Source organism: Callorhinus ursinus, unplaced genomic scaffold (genome assembly GCF_003265705.2).
Source record: "Callorhinus ursinus isolate GAN/ISIS: 27379988/994484 unplaced genomic scaffold, GSC_fseal_2.0 scaffold18, whole genome shotgun sequence".
Taxonomy (NCBI): domain Eukaryota; kingdom Metazoa; phylum Chordata; class Mammalia; order Carnivora; family Otariidae; genus Callorhinus; species Callorhinus ursinus.
The window spans coordinates 17,653,864-17,673,842 of record NW_027397080.1 but is presented as its reverse complement, the minus strand read 5'-3'; the positions used below and the strand labels follow the sequence as shown (position 1 = coordinate 17,673,842).

The following is a 19,979-nucleotide window of genomic DNA, read 5'->3' as shown; positions in this document are numbered from 1 at the left end:
GAAAGAAAGAAAGAAAGAAAGAAAGAAAGAAAGAAAGAAAGAAAGAAAGAAAGAAAGAAAGAAAGAAAGAAAGAAAAAGAAAAGAAAGAAAAAGAAACAAACTAAGCTCCTGATGCAGTCAGCGGCCTGGTTAGCCAGAGTGAAATTGAATATGTGCTGCTTAGTCTCAAACCCTGACCTTTTCCCCTCGCCGCTGAGGGGCACACACATGGAAGACCTAGGGCAGGGGCGCATGATACATGTCACGCACATGATAATGAAGCAGCTCCAAGTTCTAACTGCCAAAAAAGAGGGTCAGATAAGAGGATCAGATGCAGGAGTGCTGAGAAGAAAGCACATTTCTGTAGCTTGGCAGTGGAGGGCAGAGGAAGATGGCAAAAGTTGACTTTCAAGTAGAAGAAAGTGCATCAGCTAAGGCACAGAGTAAGAAAGCCCATGTGAGAAGAGAAAGGTGTGACAGATTTGGAGGGGAGCAGTCTCTCTAGTGCTAGGCTAAGGAGCTGGAATCTACCCTGGAAATGGGTGATATTAAGTCTGAAGGAGCCAAGTTTGAGCCTAGCTCCTTTGCTGCCTAGCTCTTTAACTTTGGGCAGATCCTCTAATCTCACTGAGCCTGATTCCCCACGGGTACAATAGGAAACTATCCATCCTTGTAGGGTTGCTAGGGAGATAAAATGAAATAATGCATTTAAAGCACCTCATGTAGTACCTGGCTCTCATGAAGTATTCAGGAAATATTTGTTGATTGAGTGAAAAAGTAAAAACAATGGGAATTGGCAAATGAGTGGATTTGGGGAGGCAAGGGAGACAGAAGAGCCAAAGAGGAGTCAGGTTTCAGGATTGGATGACCAGATGATAGTAACTTCTTATGGGAAGAGATTTCGGTCTTGCCCCATATAGAGAACAGTGCTTGGGATAGGAATCAAGATGAGTGGAGTTAAAAAAACTGCTGAACAGAAGGGAGTAGAACTCTCTAGTACTCCTGGAAAGTTTCTGGAAGAATCTTTAAATTTGGAAATAAATACAAACTAAAGCTAATTGGCCAGAATAAGGCATACACAAAAATGAATGTGCATTCCCTGGGCTCACATTAACTGATGCCCAAGGAAGATGGGGAGATGGGAAAATTCAATTTTGGAGACATACACCCAGACTTTCCAGAGTCATTTCTAACAAATGCCATAGAATTTTCCAAGGAAATCAGCCCAGGTGTCTCTACCTTCTTTTGTTCACCTCATCCAAACAATTCACAGTGGTACCTGTCTAGAAGCCTCTCCACCCATGCAAGCCTGCCCCACCCATCAAGGCCCAGTGAAATCTCTGGTTCTCTATGCTTTAACAAGTCCTTCCACCTGCCCTCCTCTCAACTATAAGCACTGTCCGCATCCCTCACCTGCTAAACAATCATGGGCTGCCTTAGGATAGCTCTTGGATAATTACCTATTCTAGCAGTTTTCAATCAGTGACTTGCCTACAAGTGGTCCAAGTAGAAGCCAGTTCAGAGGCTCCTGAGTCTATTGTCACAGTCACCTGGGAAACTTTAAAAAATATAGATTTTAGGGCCCTCATTCCCAGATGTCAGTTTTTAAAAGCTTCCCATGTTTCTCACCAGCAAGGTCTGAGAACTGCTGGTCCAGATGATACATAGGACTTTTTATTCAGAGATGCATCCATGCAACAAACATTTACTGAGGGTATACAATGTTCCAGCCCACCATTTTATCGTAATGAAATGATAATGACTATGATTTCACTTGGTTCAATCCCCATGGCCACCTAGAAGCATGTTCCTGCCAGTCACAAGGCTTAATGTAGTGCCCTGCATAGAACTGGTCTCAATAATTAACTTATCCAATGAATCTGATTTAATTTTTACACACTTATGCCTCATTTCTTTGGATATACATACCATATAAAGGCTGTGTTTTATACTTCTTTGTAGGCCGAACCATCTACCTTCATGCTTTTCTTATGTAGTAAGGACCCACTAAATGCTCCTTTACTTGGCTTTGATTTAAACCCTCTCAATTCTTTAATCTGTCTTTTCACCCAAAAATAACACTATATGGTATAGTGTAAAAAGAAAAGGCTTTGGTGACAGTCTGAATTCCAATTCTTAATTGGCTGCGATCTTGAGCGAGTTCCTTAAATTCTAAGCCTCTGAGAATTTATCCATATGACAGAAATAATAGCACTCATGAAGTTGTCCATGAGGATTAAATGAAATAATGTATATAAAACACCTGACATGTAGAAGGCACTATAACCAGAGATGGTTGCTCTAGTTCCTTATAAGTAAAATGAAGACACTTCAAAAGTTAAATTTAAACGAGAAAATACATAAAAATTAGAAAAATAAGTAAATAAGAAAAGTGATATTGTCTAGGGCGTGGTACATTTTAAGTGCTCACAAAATGTTAGAAATTAATTAATAATGCTATTGCATCATACCCAGCCAAGGGGCCAAGGTCTCTTCCATTTTTTCTGTATTAACCACTTTGACAAAATGGATTCTTTCCTCCCAGGCTTTTTGAGTCTAAAACACCGCAGCGAAAGTCAGAGTGTACTAAAAAGGCCCACAAGAGACCAGGAGATGCACAGTGCCTACGATGCAGCTGTCCCATCTCCTGCCAGAGTCCTGTTTCCAGTGAGCTGAAACCAACCACCCTTTCACCAGCTGTGTGCACTTTTCATCGCTGGCTATTTCAGGACAGAGTCCAAGAGAAGCACTTCTCGGGGGCTTCCTTTCAGACAAAGCTCTCTGGAGACTTAAAGCTCATTAGTCTGGTGGAAGTGAGGCAATATCCTGCTCTTGGAGAATGGAGACACCAAGCACTCAAGGGGCAGGCTTGAGCAACAAGGGGGCAGAGATAGAAAAGGACCCGAGATAAGAGTGTTCGAGAGCATTAATAATATAATAAAAATAACCTCTCTCGCTTGTGGAGGCTTTACAGTTTAAAAAAGCTCTTTCATACACATTAGCTTATTGACTCCACAAAACAGCCTCATCTTAAGACTGACAGAGCAACTGCCATCTCCATTTTGTAAATGAAGAGCGGTAGTCCCAGGGAGATTGCTTGATTTGCCCAAGGTCACACAGCGAGTGAGCTGCAGAGATGGACTAGACCCCGGGTCGGCTGAGTCCGGGGCTCTTCCACGGAGTGGAAAGAAGGAATGGCGACCCTTCTTCCACTAGCATGAAACAGCGGAAAGTGAGGGGAAGAGAGAAGCACACAGGAGGCGTGGAGCATAAGACGCCCAGGTTTCGGGGAGGTCGCGTTGTGTGCTGCGGGTGGGGCTGTGGGGGCTGGGTTCTACCACCGGAGCTCAGGGTGGGACTCCAGGGGCGCCGGGAGTGAAGGCGCGAGCTGACAGTGGGAGCGTTAAGGGTGCGGGTAGATATTGGAGGTGTCTGAATAGGAAGCAGAAAAGGATGAAGGATTAATGAGGAGTTACTAGGAATGAGACGAGCAGCCCCCAAACCAGGCTGGAGGATGAAAATGTCGGCTGATAGCTCAGTTCAGAACAAGAGCTTTCTCCAAACCAACTTACCCAGCTAAGTTGACCCCTCAGAAGTAACCCAGAAGGTCAACGCCACGGAAACCAGAAACTACTGCGGAGCTCGTGGCCCTTTGGTAGATGTAGTTTCCAGAACTCATCATTGGCGCCTAAAAGCGTTCCCCTCCTCTCCGCCTGGAACTACAACTCACTAGGTGCATTGCGCAAGATGGAGCATTGCGACCCTAAGACTACAATCCCCAGAGTTCCACGCGGCCCTTCTTTGTTGGATGAAACCGCCGAAGGCCCGGGATGCGGCGCGATTCCTCCCCCTGGTGGTCTGAGGCGTCGCCGCCACGGTTACAAGGCTCGGGCGGAGGGTTATTGCTTATAGTCCCGGCTAGTAACCCACCTTCTCACCATTCCTCAAATAATTCCCGGGCGTGCCTACAAATAGCCTGGGCTTCTTTTTCTTCTCAGGGAGGTGCGGGGGTTGGGGGGCAAGGTCTGAGCGTTTTTTGATTACCCCCAGTCTGCGCTCTGTGAGAATATGAAACTGATCATTCAAGTTAAGCGCACATTTTCTACCAAACCATACCCGTTGACACTTGTGATTTTCCATTGTCCTTCAGAAGCTCGCCGACAGAGAACAGGGAGGAACCTGAGCGATCACTGGTCCTCCCGGCCTCCAGCCCAGCCCCTCCATCCGTCATCACTTTACTGCTCCTATGCTAGTTCTTAGGGACACGGTGGTAAGCAAGATACTGTCCCTAGCCTCAAATGAAATCACAGTCTAGCGGAGGATTCCGACAAATGAAGAATTAAAACACAACAATATGCGCTCTAATAGGGGAAACAAAGGGGGTTGTGGGAACCCTGAAAGGTGGCACCTGCGCGGGCTTCTGGGAAATGGGACCGTGTCAGCAAGGCTTTTTAGAGATCTTAGAGAGAAATTAAAATTGAGAATTGAGGGAATAGGACTTAGCCGGGAGTCCAGGGATTGTGAAGAATGTCTTATATTCAGGCTGGAGCACAGAAGTGTGAGGGATGGCATGGAGAGACACCTGAGGAGGTAGGTAGAGCCACATCCTCAGGAATCTTGTAAGCTACTGTAAGAAATTTGGATCATTCAAGCGATTTAAAAACTTTCGATAGCTTCCAATTACCTACTGAATGAGGTCCCAACTTCTTCGCTTTGATGTAGGCAGGCGGGGTCTGAAGACCCAAAGGGGTTCCTGCAGGACTAGCCAAGAGGGTCCTTGGCTTCATGCAGGATGGAAATCAAACTCGAGCCAGCAGCAGGTGAAAGTGGTTTGTTGAGGATATAGAAACAGCAGATACGGACAGAACGTTTGGAGGCTCAGAAAGGAAAGGAGCATGAGTCTTATCTTTGCTTGGGGTCTGGGGGATTTATTGATGATCTGGTCTGATGCAGGTGTCCTCTCAGGCATCCAGGAACTGGTCAGAACAAGGTCAGGGTCCAGATGTCCATCCTAAGTCACTCACTCCTTGGAGTCACTCACTCCTTGGTCTTGGCGTTGAGATGTCTAGCGCCAGTGGTCCGGAATATGCACATGATAGCTTTGCCCAGGAGTTCCTTAGATATTATCTATTGTGCTGCAAGACTCCAAAGATATTATTAACTCTTTGTCCCTTACAAGGAAGACATACATACGATAAAGCATGTTTGTGTAGGGCGGGGGTGCAGGTCTAGCAAGAATAGAAGCCCAAAAAGGAGCAAAGGAAAAAAAAAAAAAAACAGCTTTTTCTCTCACGTGTTCCCTTTGGCTTCCCTGCCTCAGCTTGGCATTGGAGGTCCTCCTCAACCTGGCCCCCCACTACTTCCCCAGAAGTGTTGCTCACTCTGACAGGGATCTCCTCTCTTCTGCTCTGCCTCCAGCTACCTTCACCTCCTCGCCATTCTCGAGGTGTATCGGGTTTTTGTTGTTATCTCCAACCCTTTACTCATGCTCTTCCCTCCACTAGATGCTGCCCCGCCTTGTGGCCTGTCTAATGCTGTTCTTTCTTTAAAAATCAGCTAGGCTCTCCTCCCCATGAAGCTTCCCTGATTCCGCCAGTCCCAAAGGACCCTCTCAATTGCTGGGATGTTTGTGTGTACCTCTCATGTGGGAGCTTACCTCACACTGCCTTGTGCCACCTCCTAGGTGGGAGGTCTTATCTCTGCAAGAAATTGTGAGCTCTCGGGGCGCCTGGGTGGCTCAGTTGGTTAAGCGACTGCCTTCGGCTCAGGTCGTGATCCTGGGGTCCCAGGATCGAGTCCCATATTGGGCTCCCTGCTCAGCAGGGAGCTGACCCTCCCCCCTCTAATGCTCTCTCTCTCTCTCATTCTCTCTCTCTCGCACATAAATAAATAAAGTCTTTTAAAAAAAAATTGTGAGCTCTCTGAGATCAGGTGCTGAGTCCTCACAGCCCCATCTCACGTACCCTCAGATCACTGGTCCAGAGTCCCTGTTTTGGTCTTCTTTAGGCTCACCCCTGCTCCTGATACTGTCACCACCACCATCCTTCCAGGAGCCACAATAAAGTCATGAGGAAAAAGTGATGGCAGCACCGGGCTGTGGTAATTAAGCCCCGGATTTAATTAAAGCTGTGGTTAGTGGTAGTGACAGCAGAATATAAAAAGCTTAGCACACATCTGAGAATGCTCTCTTTGGCACTAATTACTAGGTGCTCTGCAGTTGGCCCAGAACACCCAGGACTAACTAGAGTCCCCAGTCATGAAAGAAGCAGCTGGGGTCACTCCTCTGTCTCCTACTCCCAGACCAGCCTATGGTGGGGGTATTTGCTGGGCAACTGACTTTTAAACTTCCCAGGGACAGGGACATCACAGCCTCCTTTACCTCCTTTGTCACTGTGAGGAAGATCCGTCTTGGGCCCAAACTCCTGTTGCAAAATAGAATGCTTGAATTCAGTTGCATTTTCTTGCAATCTAGTCTTTTTTGGGATAAACAACCCAAATGTCTTAAGTTTTTAGCAAGCAGTTGATTTTCCAGGCTTTCATCATAGATCCTGTCCTCCAACAGCCCAAGGTTCCCTTCCAGTTGGCTACTATTCCACTCCAGCCTTCTCCTTGTTGCTAAGTTACTAAATTGTTATTTAAGTGACCAGTTTGGATCTCCTGTTCTCTCCACTACCTGCCAAAGTTGTTGGACAACACTTTTTAAAATCAAACTATAATATATATACAATAGAATGTGTAAAGTGCACTACTAGTAAGTGGACACAGCTTAATCTTTTTTTTTTTTTTTTTTTTTTAGACATCTGATGTAGGTTGGGGCACCTGGGTGGCGCAGTCAGTTGGGCATCAGATTCTTGGTTTCAGCTGAGGTCGTGATCTCAGGGTCATGAGCTTGAGCCCCAAGTCGAGCTCTGCACTCAGCTCAGAGTCTGCTTGTTCCTCTCTGACCCTTCCCTCCTCACGTGCACATGAGCTCCCTCGCTCTCTCTCGCTCTCAAATAAATAAATAGGGGCGCCTGAGTGGCTCAGTTGGTTGAGCATCCAGCTCTTGGTTTCGGCTTGGGTCATGACCTCAGGCTCCTGGGATTGAGCCCCCCGAGTGGAGTCGGGAATCTGCACTCAGTGGGGAGTCTGCTCAAGATTCTCCCTCTCCCTCTGCCCTTCCCTGCCCCCAAACTCTCTCTCTAAAATAAATAAATCTTTAAAAAAAATAGATGTAATCATCACTTAATCTGAAATGTGGAACATTTCTAATACTCTGAAAGGTTGCCTCTTGTCCCTTCCCTGTTTATAACCACTCATCCCCTGGAGGGAGCCACTATTTTTCTACCATCATCAATTAGTTTTGGGTGAGCAACACTTTGTAACTTTTGACAGTGATGTTTTATGCTCAACGACCCATCAGTGGGTGATACCTGTGTAAATGCCCTGCAGTAAAAGACCACCAGAAACAGAGCTGTAATTGAATAAATTGGAGGGTGCCTGGGTGGCTCAGTCGTTAAGCGTCTGCCTTCAGCTCAGGTCATGATCTCAGGGTCCTGGGATCGAGTCCCACATCGGGCTCCCTGCTCAGCGGGAAGCCTGCTTCTCCCTCTCCCACTCCCCCTGCTTGTGTTCCTGCTCTCGCTGTGTCTCTCTGTCGAATAAATAAATAAGATCTTTAAAAAAAATTGAATAAATTGGATACTCATTGCAGTGAGGGAGAGCAGACATGATCAGGAACTGTGGGCCATCTCAGAAAGAGGGTATCAGAAAAGACTAGAATTGGAGCTTTGTTAGATGATTTCAGGGAGGGTTGAAGGAAGCAGGGCTTTGCTCTGGATTGGATGCTATCCGGAAGTAGGGGTAATTCTATGACTGGGGATCTTAATTTTATCTAGAAGGAGGGAAGATTTCACTAAGGTGGAAGCTGCCATTAGTAAGAAGCAATAGTCTCTTTTATTAGCCAGGATAGGGGCTGGCTGGTGTTTTTTGTAGTTTGGACAATGTTCAATGTCCATTTTGTCTATGTTCAGAGGTGATTACGGAGTGGTCCTGTTTGCATCTTTTTTTTTTTTAAGATTTTATTTATTTATTTGACAGAGGGAGAGAGAGCACAAGCAGGGGAAGCAGCAGAGGGAGAGGGAGAAGCAGACTCCCCACTGAGCAGGGAGCCAGATGCGGGGCTCAATCCCAGGACCCTGGGATCATGACCCGAGCTGAAGGCAGCCACTTAACTGACTGAGCCACCCAGGCGCCCCAGTCCTGTTTGTATCTTGATCCATCACGGACATGGTGGCCTCACTGATGTTGATGTTCTATGAAATTGTTTCTGTTCAGCTTAGGAACTCAACTGGGAGTCCCAGGCCAGCTCCTGGAGATCAGGGGCTGCTTCCTTCTTTCTTATATACCAACATATGTTAAGGTCTGCTCTGGGCTGGGTGCTGGGTGTATAGAAATCACTTGCCTTCGTGTCCTTGGGGACTCATGGCTGGTAGGGAAAATGGACAAGAGAATAAATATATAACACTGGAAAGCACTATAGTTAAGGGTCTGAGCCCCAGAGATAGGCAATGAAACTTTTTTTTTTTTAGATTTATTTATTTATTTTAGAGAGAGCGAGAGCGCGAGAGCAGGGAGAAGGGGGGGAGGCAGAATCCTCAAGCAGACTCCCCACTGAGCACGGAGCCCAACAAAGGGCTTGATCTCACAACCGTGAGATCATGACCTGAGCCAAAACCAAGAATTGGATGATTAACCCACTGAGCCACCCAGTGCCCTGGCTATGAACTTTAAATCCCAATCTGCCACTGCCTAAGTGAGATCTTAGGCAGCTACTCTTCTCTAGGCCTAGGTTTGCTCATCTGTAAACAAGGACAACAATAGCATCTACATTATAGAGTTGACGCAAGGATCAAGTGAGCTTATCCACGGATCACTGGTTACTTAAATGGTTTGGATCTGATAGGGGGCAGGGGTGGATCCAGGTTTTGTGACGCTTGAAGCTTATACAATTTGGAGAGACTGCTTTAAAAAAAAAAAAGAATTTTCGATATCTTACTTTTTCAAACTTTGTAAAACGTGTGGCCATGTGAACACATTGCTAGATCCCCTCCCAGGGCCTCGGAAGAGACTCGAAAACTTAAACTTCATTACCCTCTCTACAACTCTGACTTTGGGAAGAGGCAAAATTATGCAGTTGCTTCATTCTTTTCAAATCACTGCCTTCAAACAAGCTCTCCCAAAATACCCTTGTCCTGGCTGAAACCTGCTCGAGTACTCTTAGCTCTTTCTTGTGTTATAGCCTGGAAGTTAGTGGGCTACTGTCAGAGGAGTCAAAGGGTCCTGCTCTGAATATAGCTACACCTACTATTTTCAGCATTGGGCCCCTGCTGGAGTCCAGATGAATCCAGCTAGGTCTAATGTCCTGTTAACAAATAGAGTAGATGCTTAATAAAGGTCAAGAATAGTAACTGTCCTTCTCTATTATTGTTAATATAATGATTCTTTCATTCAAAAAAATATCGAGCCCCTAGTATGTTCCAGGCACTATGCTCAATGTGGAGATCAAGTGGTGAATCAAGAAATTAATTTCCTACCCACACGGTGATTCCATAATAGTGGAGAGAGGCAGATAAACAAACATATAACCAAGAAAATCACATGCTATGTTAAGTGCTCTACAGAAAACAGACAGGATGCTTTGATGGAGAACAATGGTCTGAGAAGAATTCTGTGAAGAGTTGGCATTTGTGGGGAGCCCAACCATACACCCACCATTTCTCGACTGTCTACTATGTGTCAGACGTGTCGTTAGCAACTTTCAAATACTTTACTTCATTTAATCCCCCTGGGAAGTATGTCATAGTCTTTCTGTTTTTCAGACAAAAAAACAGAGGCTCAAAAATATAACAGGAGCGTTGATACCTGCCTCTTTTCCCTTCATCTCTTCCCCGGCCAGCACGCTGAGGGCCCATCCACTCAAGCTCCTCCTCCTGCCTGCTTCCTTGCCCCAAGGGCTTTCTTGGGGATCTTTGAACCAGGAAGGGAGAGAAGGTGTCATGTTCCACACCCCAAGGGCAACCTTCAGCCATCAGGGAAGTTGATGCCTCCCCATCCTGAGCCAAGATGATTTTGAGGTGCATTTTACACTGTCTCTCAGAGAGTCCCCAGGGGGACTAAACCCAGTGGCTGAGGGCAGCAAGCCTCCCTCAAATGTGCCCTGCCATATTAGCTCCTCTCCCCGACTCACCATCTTCATGCCTTTACTTCTGCTTCTTGAAATCACCTCCCAAATAGACTACAAGCACCTAAGTCCCAGGGCCTGATTTTGAGGGGACTCAAGCTAAGACAGAGCCTCAGTGATTTGCCCAAGGCTGCCCAACCAAGTGGCAGAACTGGAATTTGAATCCAGGTTCACATGGATCACATTCCACCGTCTTAAACACTATACCAGGGGACAGTGAGCCTGAAGATTGAGCCCAAGCCCCTTTAGCCCCACCCCATACCCTTGCCGTCCTGACCTTCCCTGCTCCTGTTGGTCCAATCTCCTCATTTTCAGCCACCTCTTGCTCCGGGCACAGCAAACTGCTTGGGGATATCACATTCTCCAATCTGGCCATGCTCTGCCACCCTCCATGCCTTAGCAAGTGCTGTGTCCCCTGCGCAAGTGCTGTGTCCCCTGCCTCGGCCACCCACTGTGGTCCATCTAATGTCTACCTTCACCCATCCCTGCGCCCTCCACCTGATGAACTCCAGCTGCAAGTGTCCAGCACTGACAAGAATCACATCTATGGGGCGCCTGGGTGGCTCAGTTGGTTAAGCGACTGCCTTCGGCTCAGGTCATGATCCCGGAGTCCCGGGATCAAGTCCCACATTGGGCTCCCTGCTGAGCAGGGAGTCTGCTTCTCCCTCTGACCCTACCCCCTCTTGGGCTTGCTCTCTCTCTCACTCTCTCTCTCAAATAAATAAATAAAATCTTTAAAAAAAAAAAAAAAGAATCACATCTATGCCAAGTGTCTGGCACACCCGATCTCATTCCACTGATACGATAATTCTGAGAGGTCAGTAGGGCCATTCTCAGTTTGCAGGTCAGGAGACAGGGTTCACAGAGGCTGGGTGATTTACCCAGGGTCTTACAGTTAATGACTGGCAAAGCCAGGACCAAAACCCAGATCTAGCTCTTCTGCTACTATACCTGGTACCTGGCTGGAGGGAACGGGCAGGCACTGGGATCTCTGGGGTGGTTCCGACATTGCCTCTCTGTCAGACCTAACTCTACAGCTAAGGGCACGACCCCCAAGGCAGTCCCTAGAGTGCCGGCTGAGAGGCTCAGGGACTCTGGAGCCCAGAGGAAGGGGGCCAGGCTGAGGGGGTTTCCTGCAAAGGAAGGGGCTGGGCATCTTGCCCACCCCCACCTGGGAGGGGAAAACTGGTGAAGGCATTACCCTTTCAATTTCCTGGCTCCTCCTATGCCTTCAGGAGTTTACTTGGCCTTGGCAATGGCCTGCTTCCCAGAATCTCTCATCAAAAATGGTTCTTGGAGGCTAGGCCAGTTCAGGGATGCCCAGAGGCCAAGGAGGTCCTGAATTCCCACTTTCAATCTTTTCTTCCTGGCCCCCAGTCTTGTTATCATCAAGCCCATCAAATGTCTGGTAAAGGCTGGCCAGCCTGCAGAACATGAGCTGGCCTGGTGGGTACCAGGTTCTTGGCAGGTTTGGGATAATGGGAGTGCGTAGGGATGGAACCCTTACTAACATAATGAGTGCCACGTCAGTCCCTGTTCAGAATTCTTCTAGGACTGCTTTCAGCCTCCGTGACTAAACCCACCATCCTCACCAAAAAGCCCAGAAGCCCTTCAAGATCTGAGTCAGCTTCCTTTAGCAAGTCAGATTCACTGTTCCTTCTCCTGCAAAGAGACTGCCTGGTCCCTAGACATGCATGTGCTCAGCCACCTCCACATGATTTAGGCTGTTTCCATTTGTGCCTTCAGCACCATTCCCATCGCTTCCTGTCCGGTCTTCCAAAACCCAGCAGAGATGTCACTTCCTCTGGGGGATCCTGGTTCAACCCCCCTGTGCTCTTCGGTGCTGCCCAGACACGCATCGACATCCCCGTGACGCATCTGCCTCCCCACATGGCCATGGGCTCCTCGAGGACAAGGATGCCATTTTATTCCTCTCTGTGGGCCTAGCACAGCACCCGGCACAGTGGGTGTTGGATAAGAGAATGAGCGAATGAGTAAGAGACACCCAGAGCAGGGGGTTTGGAAACATGAATGACTTCGTGGTCCAAGCAAGCCAAGCAAATTGTTGTAAGATGCTGGGGAGCGGGAAGGATGGTGGCAAACTGGACAGAGTGATTTGCCTAAAGGAATTTGAATTCCATGAAAGAAAATAGGAGAGGCTCAGTCGGCTGAGCATCCAACTCTTGATTTAAACTCAGGTCATGATCTCAAGGCTGTGAGATGGAGCCCCAGGTTGGGCTCCGCGCTCAGAGGGGAGTCTGCTTCTCTCTCTCTCTCTCTCTCTCTCACTCTGCCCCTCCCCGCCACTTGCACGTTCATGCACGCGTGCGCGTGCTCTCTCTCTCTCAAATAAATAAATAAATCTTTAAAAATAAAAAAAAAAGAACACTGGAGAGTGAAATTCAGCCTCTGTTAACAACCTTGACAACGATAATGGCTAATTACAAACTGACTCTGCACCAGAGAATAAGGTACAGTGGTTCAGGATGTGGACTCTGGAAATAGGCTGCCAGGTTCAAGTCTCAGCCCTCCCGCCTGTTAGCTGTGAGACTTGGGTCCTGTCACTTAACCTCTCTGAGCCTGTTACCTCACTTGCAAAATGGAAATAATAATACCACCTACGTTAGAGGCTTGTCGTGAGGATTCAAAGAGTGAGTACATGGGAAGTGTGTGAAATGGTGCCTGGCCTGTGGAAAACACCCTAGAAGCGCTACTGTTATGATTCCGTGATGGCAAGGGTTCAGAGAGGGCCTCTCCGTGAAGGTGACGTGTACACAGAGCCCTGGATGTGGGAACCTGTGCTGAACCCTGGAAGAAGTATCTTCGAGGCAGGGAAAAGAGCCAAGGAAAGGTCCCAAGGTGGGAAGTGGCTTTGCTGGGTCTGAGGAGTAGCAAGCAGGCAGGGGGCTGGAGTGCAGTGAGTCCGAGGGAGGGGCGGGAGACAAGGTCCTGGGGGGTCAGCGGGGGCGAGATCACACAGGGCCTTCTAGGCGGTGGAAGGAAGCCTAAGCCTGGATTTTACTCTGTGTGATGCAAACCACTGGGGGGAGTTTGTTTTAAAAAAGGTTTTATTATTGAAGTATGGCAAGGCCAACAGATCAGGAGACAACTACAATTGAAAAGACGGTTTGTGAAACTCACAGATCCCGAGAGAAGGGGCCATGAAATGCTCCAGGGGGTCACATGGAGAAGCACCAGGTCTGTCAGGAGGCGGAGGGAGCAAGGGGAGAGCCTGGGCAAGAGCCTTTATTGTGGTTTCTGTAGGAGGAATGGATAAGGTAGGGGGAGGTGGTTTAGGATTGGCTAGTATGAATAATGTCCAAAGGCTCTGAGCCAGGGGGGCAGTCCTCAGTTGTCTAGCACCTGGCCCTGAGGTGAAGAGTGCAGGGGAAGTGTGGTCCTGTGCCAGAGAGCCCTCCAGGAGGTGTCTGGGGGTATGGGCTCTGGATTGATTGGCTTGCATTTGAAAGGTGAGTTCAAGAGTGTCTTCTTTAGGGGCTCCTGGATGGCTCAGTTGTTAAGCGTTTGCCTGCGGCTCAGGTCAGGATCCCAGGGTCCTGGCATCGAGCCCCGCATCGAGCCCCGCATCGAGCCCCGCATCGAGCCCCGCATCGAGCCCCGCATCGAGCCCCGCGTGTCGGTCTCCCTGCTCCACGGGAAGCCTGCTTCTCCCTCTCCCACTCCCCCTGCTTGTGTTCCCTCTCTCGCTGTCTTTCTCTCTGTCAAATTAAAAAAAAAAAAAAAGAGGGCCTTGTTTATTATCTCCAGGAGTGGGCTAGCCTTGGGAGAGGCAGTCCCTCGGGGGTCAGCAAGCACCTCCCCATGTCAAAGCTTCAAAATACAGAAAATTAAAAGATATGGTTAATACAGAGTTACAAGTTACAATCCCCAAGGAGGGATTCTGGCTTCTGTGAGGAAATGGTATTTTAGTGAGACGAGAGCAAAGCAGACGCCAGAGGTCAATGCAACACTCCAGACACAAAATGATGGCGGCCGGGATTTGGGTGGGGGCAGGGGGTGGGAGTCAGACCAGCGTCACGGTGTGTTTGGAGATGGGGCCAACAGGACCTGAGGGACCTGATGAGGATGCTGTTGGGATTACAAGAGGCAACCTTCTTTTTTTCATTTGACAGAGAGAGAGAGACAGCAAGAGAGGGAACACAAGCAGGGGGAGTGGGAGGGAGAAGCAGGCTTCCCGCGGAGCAGGGAGCCCGATGCGGGGCTCGATCCCAGGACCCTGGGACCATGACCCGAGCTGAAGGCAGTCGCTTAACAACTGAGCCACCCAGGCGCCCCAAGAGGCAACTTGCCAGGGGGCCATCGGGATTCACGCCCGTGTTTCCGGGATTCACGCCCGTGTTTCCTTCTCCAGTCATGGACTGTACTGTCTCACTCCTCTGTTAATGGCGTAGTAAAGATGTTCTAGAAAATGAGACTTCCAGAGTAGAGATTGAAATAAAGTGTCCAGCACACCTGGGTGGCTCAGTCGGTTAAGCGTCTGCCTTCGGCTCAGGTCCTGGGATCGAGCCCCGCATCGGGCTCCCTGCTCAGGGCCACTCTCCCCCTGCTCTCTCACTCTCTCACTCTTTCTCTCTCTCTCAAATAAATAAATAAAATCTCAAAAAAAGAAATAAAATGTCCAGCACAGTGCCTGGCACATAGTAGGTACTCAACAAAGAGTTTTTTCTTCCATAAGGGAAAGTATAAAGTCCCGCAGGTCTGATGTCGGGAGATCATGGTTTGGTCCTGCCTCTACTACCACTAGCCGGGTGACCCCAGACAAGTGATTTCATCCCTCTCAGCCCCCTTCCCTAATCTGGAAGCAGAGATGCGAGCACCTAGCTCTCCCGGTGGTGGCAGGGATTAAACGAGGCGAGGTCTGTAAGGGGACCAGCCTTTGCATGGGCTCACATCAATTGCAGCCGTAATTATCACGTCTTAAGGAATGTCGGTTGAGCCAGGCTTTGGAGATGGGGCCAAGACTCCCAGAGACATAGGACTGAGCCCCCTTTATCTCCTCCTAGAAGCCTACCACCTGCCCCAGCTCCCACTCCTCTGCTGGGCATCTCCTCAAAGAGCCAACAGAAAGCTGTGTTTACTGTGCCGAGTGGCATCCCTAGGGAGGGAGGAGAGGAGAAAAAAATCTTCTTGCCTTGGCTTTGAAAAGCAGGCTGTTAATTACCTGGGGTTCCAAGCAGCATGACGGCTATGTAAACACTTGCCAAGCTGGCCTGTCGATTAACTCCTTGGCACCCAGGGCTGAGGTCCAGGAGTCTGGGTGTGGGCTGATCTGGGAGGGTCGAGGAACTTCAAGAGGTTGGGCACGGCTTTGGAGCCTTCAGAGAGGGACTGATTCATTCAGGAGGAGGGAACAGAATGACTCTGACTGTGGTTTGAAATTTACTTTATTTGGCCTGTCCGGTCCTGCTATCCTCCAGCTTCCACCCTAAGACCCCTGTCCCAGGAACACAGGCCCCAAAGGAGTGGCCAGGGCTGAAAGCTCAGCCTGCAGTTTCAGGCAGGGATGGTGTCCTGTTTGTGAGAGGCTGGCCCAGCGAAGCTTGCTCACCTCAACCCCTTCTGGCTTTCTCCAGCTAAGAGACACCCACCCTATAAGAAGCAGAGACCCACCTCCCAGGGGCGGGGGACCCAGGCCCTGGGCTGTGTCTAGGTGCGGCTGGTTAGAAAGTAGCCTTGGCTGACAGCAATTATTCACATGTGCACCTGCCAGTCCAGTTGGCAAAACCCTTTCCCCTGCATTGTCTCCTTCATCCAGCTCCAGAATAAACCTCTGAAGCAGGAATTAGGCCCCTGAGATGCAGTGGCTCAAATCTAGGCTCTGTTACTCACCCGCTGTGTAGCCCTGGGGCAGTCACATCACCTCTCAGGACCTTGCTAAGCTCACCTGTTCAATGGGGACAACAGAGGCCCGTGGCAGCAATTTTACTCTGAGGCTTAAATGAAATCATGGATCCAAAGAGCTCCATCATGCCTGGCACTGGGGAGCAAATGTACCGGCCCCTCCCTTAAATTCCCTTGAATTCCTCTCTTGAATTTTACAGAAGAGGAAAATGAGGTTCACTGAGCTATCAAATTATAATCGTCCAAGTGTTTAGAAAAAATGATCATACCATAGCAAGCATGTGTCAAAGTTGTATTTCACTCATTCATAAGGAAACTGTCAGATGACAGAGCTGGTTCAGGGGACTCACTGAGGATGGTCCATGAAGCACAGAGAATGCTCGAACAAGATTGCTAGTCAGATTCCAACCTGGCAAATACCCTACAGGGCATGACTTACAACCTTTGGGATGATCTCTACTGGTCAGAAATCATTTGTATTGCTGCTATCAGATAAAAATCATTTGTATCTTACCTGTTTTCTACAACTTAGTGTCTTTTTTTAAAGATTTTATTTAGGGCACCTGGGTGGCTCAGTTGGTTGAGCAACTGCCTTCCACTCAGGTCATGATCCTGGAATTCCAGGATCGAGTCCCACATGGGGCTCCCTGCTCAGCGGGGAGTCTGCTTCTCCCTCTGACCCTCCCCCGTCTCGTGCTGCTCTCTCTCCCAAATAAATAAATAAAATCTTTAAAAAAATAAAATAAAGATTTTATTTATTTGACAGAGAGAGAGAGAGCACAAGCCGGGGGAGTAGCAGGCAGGGGCAAAGGGAGAAGCAGGCTCCCCGCCGAGCAGGGAACCTGGTGCGGGGCTCGAACCCAGGACCCTGGGACCATGACCTGAGCTGAAGGCAGATGCTGAGCCAACTGAGCCACCCAGGCGCCCCTACAACTTAGTGTCTTAGTTCTCATACTTATAAAATGTCTGGGCCCCCAGTACGTAGGGGGTCACATGACCCTTGGGGGCTTCTTGGATGATGCCCCAGGAGAATGATGAAAGTATACACAGTCTCCTCATTGCTTCACTTCCAAGTTTTGCACATTTTTCCTGACAAAGTCAAGTGTTCATAGGATGGGAAAGGGAAGGATTGGGCTTCCAAACTGTCAGAATCACTTCTCAGTAAGAATTCCAGATCTTTTTCCTCTAAAAAGCTAGTCTTGCTACTACGTTAGGATGATGGAGAGAAAGTGAAGGTCCAGGAAGAGGGTGTGACCGGTCCAAGGTCACCCAGCTATACCTGGGGGAGTGGCAGAGGCCAGACCTACGTTCCCTGACTCTCATCCCCTGGGCCCCTGGGCTGCTTCCCTGGGCCTCCCTAGCTCTGGGTTCCAGATGTGAGTTCTCTGCTATAGGGAGGAATCGCTCTGCATCCTGGTGGGGCCTCAGGGGGAGACTCACTTTAGCTGGAGCTGGATTGCTATCATAGAGTCCTGTGGGGATTCGCCATGCTTTGGGGTTATCAGTGCTCAGGCAAGTGAGAGCTGAGACCCCAGAGCCTCCCATGGCCTCCGGCCCCCCACACGTGTGAATTCCGCAGCGAGACACCCAGAAAGCTCAGAGCTGGAGGAAACAACAGTGGCGGGTGAGAAGCAGCAGATGGGTTGCCATGGTGATCGTCTCCTGGAGCTCCAAGTATCTTTCTTTCTGAACAGAGATGGAGATACAGCAGGAAGAACATGGGCACAGGGGAGAAAGTCCAAGTCCTAGCCCTGATCTACCCCATCTGGACAGCTTGGTGCAGGCCGGCTCACCTCTCCTGGGGTCTGAGGAGGACAGAGGATGCATTTGTTAGGTGCCGGCTTTGTGCCAGGCATGGTGTGTTGAAGGTTGTCCATTCATGATCTCATTGAACCCTCTTCCCAGAAAGCCTTAGAGGAAATGTGCTATTCTCGGCATTTTATAGAAAGGGAAACAGCAGCACAGAGAGGTGAAGTAACTTGCACAGGAACACACACAGCTTGGTAAGAGCACCTGAGCTAACGCTCCAGGCTCCTTTCTCTTGGAAGACTAGATGCATTCTTTCTGGAAATTTCAGGCCCATTCCAGAGAAGGAAAGACAGGGGGGAGGCAGAACCAGGGTGCAAAGAGGGAATAGTCCAGATCAAACCCCCATTTCCTGCCTGGGCACTTGGCCAATACGATACCTGGCACCTCAGGCAGGGAGCACCCCCTTGCTCCGGCAGCCCCCCCGCAGTGTGACACACCGTAGCCCCGAAGCAAACGCTGCAGTGCTCCAGCTCCGGGATGCCATCCAGAGCACTCCCTGGTCTCCAATCCACTCAAGCTCTGCTTCGACCCTGCCCTGCGGGAAACAAGAGTGCTGCCTTCTCCAGAAGCTTCCCCTCACTGAACCAGAGCCTGGGCCTTCTCCTCCCCCCTCCTCCCCCCTGCTGTCCTTTCCTTCCTGCCCTGTCTCACCCCCCTCTCCCCAAAGTGTGGGCTACTGGGCCATTGATCAGAGCCCAGGCATAGGACAGGAACTCCAGGTGGCTTTGATGAGCCCTAAGAGCTCAACAGAGGCCCTCAGAGCTTTTGGCAGAAACTGGCGATGTATTTTTAGAACGAGCCCAGCTCAGTCCCGCCTGCCAGGATGCCCTGACTTCTCTTCCTCCATCCAAGCCGCAGGGCAACCACGTGAATCACAGGCCAGACAAGCCCAGGGCGCAGCCAGTCTGAGGGCCTCCCCTGCAGGGGCGAAGGTAGGAGTTGGCTTGTGCGTGTATGCAAGTGTGGACACGGGCAGGAGCCAGCCAGGGTACCTAGAGCTGGGGGAGCAGGAGTCCCCTACCAAGCCCCTGGCCCGCTGGCCTTGGCCTCCTCGCCCTCCCAGCTTTGTCCACCGGTCCATTCATTCACTCATTCAACAAGTATTTGTTGGCCATTTATTACCCTAGTGCTGGGATGAGAAGGGTGAATGAGACAAAATTCCTAGCCTCAGAGGTGGACCCCTGACCTTCTCCCCCACCTCGACTCCCCACTCAGTCTTGTGGTTTCCCCTGGGCCCACATGGCTCCCCGCCTGTCTCTGCCCCGTGGCAACTTCTTCCTTGGAGTCCGAGTGGTGCCTCAAAAACAAGTGAGATCATGTCTCTCATGTTGCACGTCCATGCCCCCCACCCCCAGAACCTGTGCTTCTCCCCGCCCTGCTGGAGTGACCTGACCTTGCACCGCCCCCCCCCCCACTCCCTCACCTCCAACGTCAGCTTCTCAGGGCGCCCCTCCCCACTTGTCCCGTCTAACACTGCAGCTCCCCCTACCCTTCTCCACAGCCTTTCTTGCCAAATAACACGAGATTTTTTATTTATGTTTTGTTCATTGCTGATCTCTCCTCCCTGGAACGTGAACTCCATAAGGGCAAGGTTTTGTCTGCTTTGTTACCCACCCTGAGAGCCCGCCTGGCCCACACAGTACAGGGCTCATGAAGGAGAGTTGTGGAATGAGGGAATGAATGACTTGTGGGGGTGACCGTCATAAAAAAAAGCAGTCCCTGCCTCTACTCCTGCCATTTCCTGTCTGCTCCCACCTAGGCAGCCACACTGGTTCTTCTAAAAAACATACTGTGTCCTTCAAGCATTAGGGCAGGTGTCCCTCGGTGCACTCCCATGCTCCCTGCCCCCCTCGTCCTGTGATTGCCTGGATCCTGGTGTTCCTCAGGGACGGTGCCTTCTGCAAGAATGGGGGTATACCTGTCTCACTCAGGAGACAGGATGGTGTGATGACTGAAGGAATGGACTGCCTAGGTCCAAATCCTGGCTAATCCTGCAGGAATTCAGGCAACTTACTTAAGCTGCCTGGGCCTCTCTTTTCCCATCTATCAGATGGGGATAATAACAGTACCTTCCTCAGAGCCCCCTAGGAGAGGATTCAATGAGCT

The 19,979-nt window shown here is 49.6% G+C and overlaps 1 protein-coding gene across 2 annotated transcripts in view; it reads right to left on the bottom strand.

The window, feature by feature from the left end:
• PAFAH2 (platelet activating factor acetylhydrolase 2) overlaps positions 1 to 4,750 on the bottom strand; it is a 31,313-nt gene extending 26,563 nt beyond the window's left edge. The window contains exon 1 of one of the 2 annotated variants that reach the window (XM_073903136.1): positions 4,665 to 4,750. The gene's annotated coding sequence lies outside the window, so the exon portion shown is untranslated. Of the gene's footprint in view, positions 1 to 3,552; positions 3,711 to 4,664 lie in introns of those variants that run through there. The other variant, XM_025856858.2, reaches the window with a different exon arrangement.
• Positions 4,751 to 19,979: the final 15,229 nt, after the last annotated feature.